Raw genomic sequence first — 11,046 nt, 5'->3', positions numbered from 1 at the left:
GCAGGTGGAGCCGGCCTCTAGGGTTACAGAGAGAGGTGTAGGTAAGAGTCAAACGACGGACATCGGGTATCACCGGTCACACAAACATCAAGCGCCAACATCGCAACGGTTTTCCAGCAAAACAAACAAACAAACAAACAAACAATATTGCCAATTAGTTGCCATTTGAATGATTTTAAGATTTAAAATAATTTTTAAGGATGAAAAACCAGAAACATCAGAAGAGTGCACTGCCCATCCCCAAACCGAGTCTAATTTGCAGGTGAAATGGAGACTCATTGAGTGAGTAGCTTGTAAACCAAGAAGGAGACAGTGCTTGAATCTCGTTTCACTGGCCCATATTAAGACTCAAAGCTTAATTAGAGTAAAGAAAGTAATAACGGAAATTTAACTCGGCAGTCGTACTCCTTGGTTTTCTTTTGCCTTTTTGTCACCCACTGAGCCTTCTTTAATTTATCCACACTCAACAAATTTGGCACAGACTTCTTTCGGAGTCTAGAGGAGCTCTGGTAAGTGAGCGAATGGTGAAGTGTGGAACATGAGCTCACCACCTGCCAGCCGAGCAGCCACCCTGATCTAGGCCAAACACCCAGGGGAGCAAACATGTCAATAGGTTTCACACCTTCGGCCTGTACAACAGGGGCATGCATGGGTGTAATCAAAGGCCTCACAGCGAGAAATGCACATGCACTCTCCAACCCAGCTAACCGCGAAATATCCAGAATATCCAGGCAGCAGGTCGATGCATAAGTTGGAAATGGTCAAGACCAACATCACAAGATGTGTGATTTAAGTGACTTGTGGTTGCAACATCTTACAAACAGCGGAAATTGTCGAGCAAAACAGTGTCTGCAGTTTAGAGAAGAACAGACCATGATAAAATAAATAATAATGACTAATGTTGCCCTGAAAAAGAGACAACATGCTGTGTGGGTGGAGCACTAAAGCCTGGAAAATGAAAACAAAAAAAGTCTGATCTGGCCATTGTTCCTGCAATGTGCTAATGATTTGGTCTGAATGTGCACCGTTAATCCATGGCTCCAACCTGTCTCATGTCCATGGTTCAGACTGGTGTCACGGTCCAGTGAGGTCTAATGTTTGCTTGCCTCATATATTAGACCAATTAACACAAATACAATGACAGAACAAATGTTAATTTTTTATCCTGTTACAGTAAGCATGTATCCTTTAAGGATTTTAGGCTAGTAAATATGGAGTGAGAGTGATTTCAAGGTGTTCCAAAACTCTCCAGATCTTCAGCAGACCTCCTTCAACTCCAGCTGGAATGGGGTGAAATGAGCAGAAATCATGATGTTGAATCAGAATTGACCAAACTGCCTCATGAACAATTCTAGCACATTCATATCTGAGAAGAAAGAGGTCACAAAAATATGGTCACTGAGTTCATTGGCATTTAAAATGATTCAAAGAAAACAACAAAAATTGGTGTGTTTATACTTATCTGTCCTTATCTGTAGGTTTTGGGGGCAAACCAGGTGTTAAATCTGCACTCTGGACTTCACACCCCATAAAGCAACAAATCAAAATTCTGATGATGTTGAGTAACTAAGTAAGTAAGTTTATTTCTAGATTCCCTCTCATAGACAAAGGTCACAAGACACTTCACACTAGACGCAAAGGAAAAGTAAAACCAAGTATGATACAAAAATATTGAATAATAAGAACATAAACCAGCACTGAAAAAATGTAAATGTCATAAAAATTGTTATGATATGTCCAGCTCTATGTCCTGAGATTAATCATGTCTGGGCAGGATTTCTGATGCTATTATAAAATAACAAAACAATAATGTCAATAAATAGGACATTAGGAAAAATGCTTCAGAATGTTCAGAATGTACAGAATGTACCTACATACACAGACAAATTATTGTCTTTAAGGTGGCATTCACAAATGGGTCTTTAGAAGCTTCTTCAATTCCTCAATCGATGGGGTAAACCATTGTTTATTACCAAAGCCAAAATGTCTGAAACACCTCAAGCACCTAGTGTTAGTCACGCAGCATTATTCCAGGATTATTCCAGGAAAACAAACAGGATTTTAATCCACTTTCAAAGGTTTCAATGGCTGTGGGTAAATTCCCAACTTACTGTAAGTGGCATCTGCAGTTTCAACACAGAGCAATAAAGACGTCACTGATGATATCAGCCGAGTCCCCACCTGAAACGCATTACGCCTAGCCTTCCTGGAGGCATGTCTCCTTACCCCAAACTTCTCAGCAAACAGAACACATGCGGTCCTTCCAGGAACCAATGCAAGCCATTTCAATGAATGGCTAAATGGGCAACAAAGCATGGTCATCAGTCAGTGTTCAGCTTTACTTCGGCACATTCCTCGTCCATTCCTTGTGTTCAACACAAATGAACAACTAATATAGAAGAAACAGATTTTATGACCGCTCACAAAGGTCTGTACTTTTTGCGAATGTCTGAAGTTTGGTTCAATCTAAGGCTTTCATTTCCCTGTGAGGACGCAGCAACAGCTGATCAACTGCGTAGGACTGCAGAAAGGCCACGATTTTGGAAGATTTCTCAACTTGAAAATTTATGTTCCCAGGCCTCCTTCCGCTCTAACGCAGATGAGACAACTTGAGAGGTGTAAAAAATAATATGAATAAAAATATATAAAAATGAGTTTTTAATGTGCATTGTCACATGAATTAATACATAATGAAATCAGTCTGTGATAAATATGTGACACGTTTTGAGAGAAAATATGATTGTGTAAATATCCGGACCAGGACATAACCACAAAATGCATTCAGTGAGAACACCTCCTAACCTGTAAACACACTGCTCAGCTATGCTACACAATTGGTGGAACATTCCTCAAATGAGCCCTCACAGTTCGATTATACAGTTTGACAGTTTGGATTTTTACTCTTGCAGTGCAGGAATTTCAAGCATTTCAAGCAGCCTTATGGTACTACAGTGCAGTCAATAAAGTACACGTATAATTAATTTTATTTCAGATTTCAAATGATTTTCACCACAAAGAACACAGTTTGTCCTTCTGTTATGTGTGCTTTAAGTATGTCGGTAGGGTGTGTGGGTCATTGTGTTTATGTGTTCCCAGACAGGGTTTAAGTGAGTTTGAATGTGAGATGATCTGTATGGCTGTTTTGAAGCTTCGGTACGGGCATTCAGTGTAACTTTATTAAAAACACCTTACAGACTGTACAGGCTGTAACCCACCTGCTGCTGCTCACTGGACCTCAGACACCCACCACCCCATTCATCTCAGGCCACATTTTGACCAGTTTGGTTTTGTCATCTCACATGCATGTTGGATAACGTGTAGTACGGCAACAGATGGACGGCCCTTACTCAATCAAGCGCAGCATGTTTGCCACAGCAAATTAGTCTGTCTGACTGCATCCTCGCTTAATCCTCTGCCATCCTCACACACACAAGCACGTCTATTGTAGCTCCATGTGTGCCTGTGGGTACACACGTGTCAGTGATATTTCATCTCTCTGTGTGTGTGTGTGTGTGTGTAGGTGTGTTTGGTACTCAAATTTCCATGAAAACGATAGAAAATAGATTTTCTTCAGAATTTCTTATTTCACACAGTTGATTACGACTGACGTGCTTTTCAGTGCGGACACCAAAACCTTGTGTCCGTTTAAAAATCTAAAAAACAGAAAGCCAGTGTCCTGCAAAAAAAGGCTTAAACGGTGATCCATGCAGTCATCTGCAGGTTTCCTGACACATCGTGACTAATTGCAGCCACACACTTAAAAGTGGCACCGCCGTTCGTGTGGCGTGTGCCTCTGAGCAAGATTTCCTCCTTGTTCCAACATGTGACAACCGGTTCGGATCAACGCTGCTGACAGTGAAAGAGGCGAGGGAAAGCATCCTGGCAGGGAGAAGACAGGGAGGAAAAGGAGCGGAGGGACGAAGAAAGGAAGGGAACAATCCTGCAAAGCTCCCAGTTCAGTGTGTAACGGGGTTTCGACCTTCTCCAACATTCCGGTGACGCTCCCGCTTAGCCGGGCACTGGAGGAGCACAGCAGCCTCTGCCCGTCAGCACAAACAACTACTCCTGCTTCCTCCCGCCCAACCACAATCTTCTGAGCTTTTCCTGTGGGGCGGCACAGAATCACTTTCTCACACTTTCACTTCATCTTATATTTTGCACTCGTTTGTCCACATGTAGCCTCATGTAGAAAAATATCTGCAAGCACAGTAATTTAATATGCAGATGCAGCCTCACATGTGTGTGTGTGTGTGTGTGTGTGTAATAAAGCCAGAGCTACAAAATAACTGGTCATGATGGCAGACGTTCTGCTTTCTGCAGTATGTGCAGTCGCTCCAGACCAGTTTGTGCGTGAGAAAAATCAGGAACTTTTACTGACGTAACATTTGTGTCTTGCGTTGAAATAGTCATGATGTGTACATTTTTTTCTCACAATTTTGACTCCAAGAAGAGAAAAAAGAAGAAGTATCTTCATTCTTTCTTTCGATTCTATTAAATTTGCAACATTTCATTCCCTGTAGTATATTTTCTAAGTAATATTGAAACGAGTGGATTCGTATAAATTTAAAATCCTGCTATTGAGCGAACAGATCCACACAATATCATATTTGTTTCAACATTTAATTTTTTTTTTATATTGCAATGCAGCCATTTGAGGTCTGGGACATAATGCAAATCTGATTTAAGCTTATTGCATGAGTCATAATGACGCTTAAACCTAAAACAATCACTAATCTCAGATTTGCAGCATGGCAGGCAGCTGTATGATTGTTCTTATAAACTGGACTGATATTTTAATCACTGAATTAACGCTTTAGTCATTCCCTTTGTTTCAGAGCTTTTCATTCAAGCTCTGTGTGTGTCTGTGTGTGTCTGTGCATCAATATCTACTTTCACTTGATTCTGTTTAATTATGAACAAATGCAGCAGTGGGTCTTATGATTGATTTGATTGTAACATTTATTTCATATTTCATGAAATATGTAGAATTTTTGAGTGATCTTCAAAATTGTGGAATGTCTTATGTCCCCCCCAAAATATGTTTTTAATTATGATTGAATCATTATTAATCTATTTTTTACATGATGTCATAAAACTGTTGCATGTTTAGGTTTAGTATGGATTCTGAGGACATTCATGTAAAAGTACAAGTGCATAATTTTGCAGGGTCTGAGGCTTCACCAGACTTTTATATGAGGCTTAGTTGAGAAAAAAACAGAAGTACATGACCACCCTCAACAGATAAGGAGAAATCACACAGGACAGGCAATGGCCTGGTATGTCCAAATAGTGCATGACAGACAGACCTGAGTCTCTTGCCACACGTTTTCTTTTGAGGAACAGCAGTGGGGAAGTCTATTGCTACGTCAGCTATGATCTCAATGCAGTAATGGCTGCCAGAGTTAGAGATGAATGAGGGACAATAAATACCCTTGGCAACTCATGTCTGCAAGCACGTCTCATGTACGCCCCTGTGTGACCACTGGGTAAACACCCAAACCCCAGGGGTGCAAGGGGGAGTCACAGATTAGGAGGGGTGTGGGGTTTAATCCCAAACATCAGTAGAAAAAAAATCATGGCTCATGTGTTTGTCTCATGTGTGGGTGCTTTATGGCTTTTCTGAAGAAAAAAAAAATAAAAAAATCACACCACAGGAAACAAGCGGGGAGAAGGAAGTCCTGTAACTACCCCCAGAAGCGTCCCACCAGAAACCGCGGAGGAGATGAGACCACCCAGAAACAGAGGGAGAGATGTAGGAGGAGAGGAAGAGTGATGCAGGTAGAGAAAGGAACAGGAAGCCAAATCAGTCACTGGGCAAATTTGTTGCAGGGATTTTTGCCCACATCCTATAAGCATATTATTTAAATACAGTGGCATCTGGGACAATGAGACAAAAGAATGACATTTTGGACAAAGATTTTGCCCGAGATACCAAATTCCATCCCGTATTTTTAAAGCACTGTAAGAGACATTGGACAATATAGCTTGTTGCTGTAAGGACAAATGTGTCCTTGAGGTTTACGTATAGGTAGATGAAACCAAGAAAGAACAGCTTGGTACTTTTTGTCTTAAATAGGAGAAACTTCTTACCCTGGATTGTTATTTTTAAGCCACCCAGAACTGAGGTTTTCATAAAGGTATTTTAAAATGGGAGGAGCCTACTGTGATGATTGACAGCTCTCATGCACCCTATTTCCTGGCCAGTTGAAACCTGCTCCCATCATTATGTCACATCTAGTAGCACAGGAAGTGTTGCCAGATAACAGGTTGCTCCAACTTAAAATAAGACCCACAAACTTATCATCAATACCTCAACAAATTGTTCCCCATCATAAGCGTAATCTGTGCTATGATCATCTCAGGATGATGTCCAGTACTTAATTTACGTTACAAACACTGACTGAAGACATCCAGTGCAACAAAGTAAGCAGAGCTAAATATTCAGTATAATTAATGTATGCTTATATTATGCTATTTAACACTTTAAACCCTCAGTGGAGGGACGGTTCACAGTGGCAATGCACAGATGAGAGTTTACAATAGACGGCTATTTAAAACCTGGCTGTTATCGAAAGAAACCATAGCCGCTGCATGACTGAATTTGGGGACCAGTAAATGCCGTCTGAAATCGTGACTCTCCTGCAGCAAGCATAATCATATCTGGGCTGGCTGACCCCCACAATAGGGCCTTTTCAAAACAATTATTTTTTAAATGATTAATCCAGCAATTATTTTTATGATGAACCAATTAATCTAACGAAAATTTTTTCCAAATCGTTTCAGTTTGATTGTCAGTTTTTCTTAAACTCAAAATTAGAACAAGGGCAAGGGCAAAATAATGTCAGAGGTAGCATTCAATAATAAAAAAGGTTACAGAATACTTTCTCAGAGCAATTAAAAAAACAGAATAAACAATGTAAACTTGGGGGCTTGAATACAGAAGGTTTTTTATTAAAATAAACCGCAACAATGGAAGCCAACAGCCCACAATGGTGTCTTTCCTGAACCAACAGATAACCAGCGTCAAAAGTCCATTTTGGCAATATTTTTTGTGAATATTTTAGGAAGGTGATGAAATATGGCAAATCAGCATCTTGAATGGCACCTGCACTCCCCTGCACTCAGAACGCGGTTCCTTCCAATCTACAATTCTTCACAATAAAAGCCCATCTCCTAACCAGGAACATCAGTTTAAAAGCAGGTTTTTTATTGTTGAACGGGGTTCGAAGCTGCTCAAACATTCATCATGTCATTGGCATCCTTCTCGTCTATTGGCGCTGATTTCACTCTTATAAATTACGGAATGAGCCCCCTGATAACTCACGTCTGCCACCATACTTTGCATAGCCCACAGGCAGGTGGATTTGCATGCACTTTAGATCAACCAATTTATGTTAGGTCTCCATTTAGATTTATGTCACTCCGATATTAATGACTTCACTCTTGGCTAGGAAACAAAGCCCAGAGTTTGGTGAGTTGTCCAACGTACTGCGTAACTGAACCAGCAATGTTCCTGATGAGCTTGTGGGAAACTGTGCAGGGCTGCTAGATGACACAGCCACACCGGTGGCTGTTCTGTTCTGTTTCGACGAGGAGCTGGCGAGGTGTTCAGAGCATGCTGTGTTTTGCTCGGCACGTGTAGGTCAGTCACTCAGAATCACATGCAAATACACACACAGACACACACAAACACAAGATCATCTGCACTTTTCATAACCACAACTCAGCTGCAGAGGATCCAGTGTCAACAGACTAGTCCGCGGATGGAAAACAGCTATCTATCACAGCATCACATTCGACAACGATAATGACAATAATCACAGCATGTCACACAGATACTGTACTCTGTGTTTATCCACAGAGAACAAAGCCAGGTCGGTGCAGTAGGATGCTGGGCTCTCTGTGATGGCCCAGATGGGTAAATAGAAGTCATTGGGGGAGAGAAGGTGAGCTGAGCTGGAAAGTCCCCCATGACTGGACCACTGGGCTGGGCAACGCGAGTACATTTCCAGCAAGCCTATGGTGAGTCAGTAAAGAATCATTGGTTTGGCACACAGTCAGGCAAAACCAATGGAGAAGGCCCGAGGAGGGTTTTCATGGTGGTGGTGTCAGTCTGATCAAATCCAGTATCAAAATACATACACACATACGTACGTGAACATTCAGCATTTAAAACTATTTTGTAGTCCTATATTATACAAAATAAATTCTGCTTTATGGGATGCATTCAGAGGTTGTGTTAGAATGGTAAATAACGTTGGGAAAGGTTTTGCTGATAATAACCACATGTCTGCTAATTGCTTCATGATATGATATAAAGTTGACCCCTCATTCAAATGTATTGTTTTCCTGTCATGGACCTGGCTTTTAAACACATTTTCAATATGGTTGAGGTTGAATATTCAAGCTTTGGCCATTTCAAGCTTTGGGCATATTAAATTAAAATGAAATATTTTTGAACTGCTATGTTGAATTTGGACCCTGTATGGATTTTAGAAATTTCTAAATACATTTAAACTGGTGCAAGTATTAAAATAGCTTATCTTATCATCAACAATATGTGTTTTACAGTAATTTCACCCCAGACAAGGAACATTTCAAAGAAATGACTCAAAAATGCCCATGGTGAGTGAATGTAAACTACTGACCACAATCTGTGTAAATGGGAATATTTCCTGTCCTATTGCATGTTCCAGTTGTATCTATCATTGATTCCTTATTGCAGACTGATTCCCGTAAACTGCATGTCATTGTGAAACTGATAGAACGCACAGCACGCTACCCCAGGCGTGGGTTACTCTGAGTGTGAAATGTGGGGAGGCCTGACTGTGTGGGTCACTGTGGTTTCATGGTTCCCTCCGTGGAACTAGGTGGCTAAAGTCACCAGATTCATGACGATGTTTTTCTCACTGCTGGTTATTGGTTTCGGTGTATCCAACTGTTGTGCAACGGCCTCCAGAAACAGTTGACCTCCACCCCCTGAGCCTAATCCATCAGTGTGTGTGTGTGTGTGTGTGTGTATTTGTGTGTGCAGTGCCTCTAATCTGTGCGGTGTCGAAATGTTTATTTGTTTCCAGACTTCGCCGTGTTCATAATAACTACTAATTAATTTTAAATGCCTGGGTGGAGTGTATTTACCTCATTAACGCCACCGAGGCCTTTCCACGGCATGGAATGACTGGTGGATGTTTTTTTATTAAGCCCTCACTGGAGAGAGAGACGGCCCTCTCGTTTGACAAAATCGCCAGGATTGGAATAAGAATAAATTCTCTGCGACCGGCTGTGGCTTTTTACAGGTTATGCATCATAAACCAATATTCACTCAAACCCCTGTGGTTTCCTCCTCATGTCATTAAAACTCCTAACAGCTCCCAACACGGCCACAAGTCCTTTATGCAAATGACGCTCTGAGTGTGTATTTTGCACGTGCGTTGCCTGTTTTACTTGAGTCGGGTTTATGGGCATTCATTATGACTCGATTCTCCATTCAGCCCCATGCACTGTGATTCATGCTGCAGTTTCGAAACTTCAGCCTTGCTTCTATGCTCCCAGCATTAAGTATAATTACCGCTGTTGCTGCTCAATTTGGCAACAAGAGAGTGCTTTCAGGCCGAGAAGCGATGCGGTTACTGAAATCAGTGGGATTATGAAGGCGAAAGACGCGTGGACTCATCCTGGCGTCCATTCCCTGTCCCTCCAGACCACAGTTATGTCTGTCAGGGTGCAGGACAGCATCGGAGGTGTGCACACCGTCACCCGTTCAGGCTTTTCCTTTTCTGTGGAAATGAAAGCACAGAAAATGTGAAATCAAGGTGTCAACTGACACTGCAGGAATCTGGCACCTGTTCAAAGTAAAGACATTCCAGAGCATATGAATGTCTATATGAATAAAGACATTGATATGCTCTGCTTATGTGCTTATCGTGATTATTATTTTACATTATTAGCTATTCAAATAAACTCCAATTGGCTTTTGTAATCAAGAGCTATTCTACACATTTCAAACAAGTTTAACAAGAATATTTGATCTTGATTAAGATGTATCTGTAGTTAGTCCAATATTTAACTATGGAATTTATTCTGTCCTATTCTCTTCTTATCAAACAATTCCAAATGTAGCTACGTTACTATTAATCACACATTCATTAAGTACTGAACGCTAAGTACAATGTTTAACTGTGCATTATTCGTCATTTATTCGCCATGTCCAATCGACTGCTGTCACTTTGCTGTCACTCATTAATCCATTTTCTTTTGTTTTCGGTTCCGTTTATTTGTTTTCGTCAGAACTGAAATGGAGAGAGTTCTGAGTCACTCACAGGTTATTCCTGTTGACTTACCAGGCGTGGCAACACTCCCTGCAAGATCTCCTGCTGTGGGGTTTTTTTTGTTACTGCATCTTTGGGCCTGATTTCTCCTGGTATCCCAGTCTCCTCAAACACATATTTAATCCTGCGGCATTAGGTATGAGGGTATGTGTGATGTTGCAGAGAAATAAAGCAGTACTGCTATTATGCACGGTCCATTCATGTGTTAATATATCGTGTGTATATTGTTGGTGTCCAAAACTTGCACTCACATGACATGGCTCTGTGGGTGTCATTTCCAAAGATTCTGCCAATTTATCAAAGTCATGTGACTGTTTTTCTTTCATGTGCCATGTCAGTACTTGTCTGTCTTTGTAATTTCTAGCTGGACGTTTGGGCCACAGACCACGGTCTGGCCTTTGGTCTCTAAACTGTTGCGGTATTTACAGACGTTGTGAGTCTTAGGAAAAGAACTTCTAGAAAGTTTTCCTCTATTTGTTGTGTCTTGACTTCAACTTACAATTAGACCGCCAGCCCCTTTCATCCTCAGAGGAGGAGCCGTTTTTGAAGCTGGCGTCTTTCCCAAAAACACTGGGCACACCTGTGGCCTAAATTGCCAGTGTTGTCCCTTGTTCCCCCTTTACCCCGGCACCTCCCTCACACCCCTACCAAAACTGAGTCCAAAACACTTCCGTCCACACATCAAAGCCCTCACAATCAAAAGCACCTCACAGGCGAC

The sequence above is a fragment of the Denticeps clupeoides genome, chromosome 5 (genome assembly GCF_900700375.1).
Source record: "Denticeps clupeoides chromosome 5, fDenClu1.1, whole genome shotgun sequence".
NCBI lineage: Eukaryota > Metazoa > Chordata > Actinopteri > Clupeiformes > Denticipitidae > Denticeps > Denticeps clupeoides.
This window is presented reverse-complemented; position numbering follows the sequence as displayed.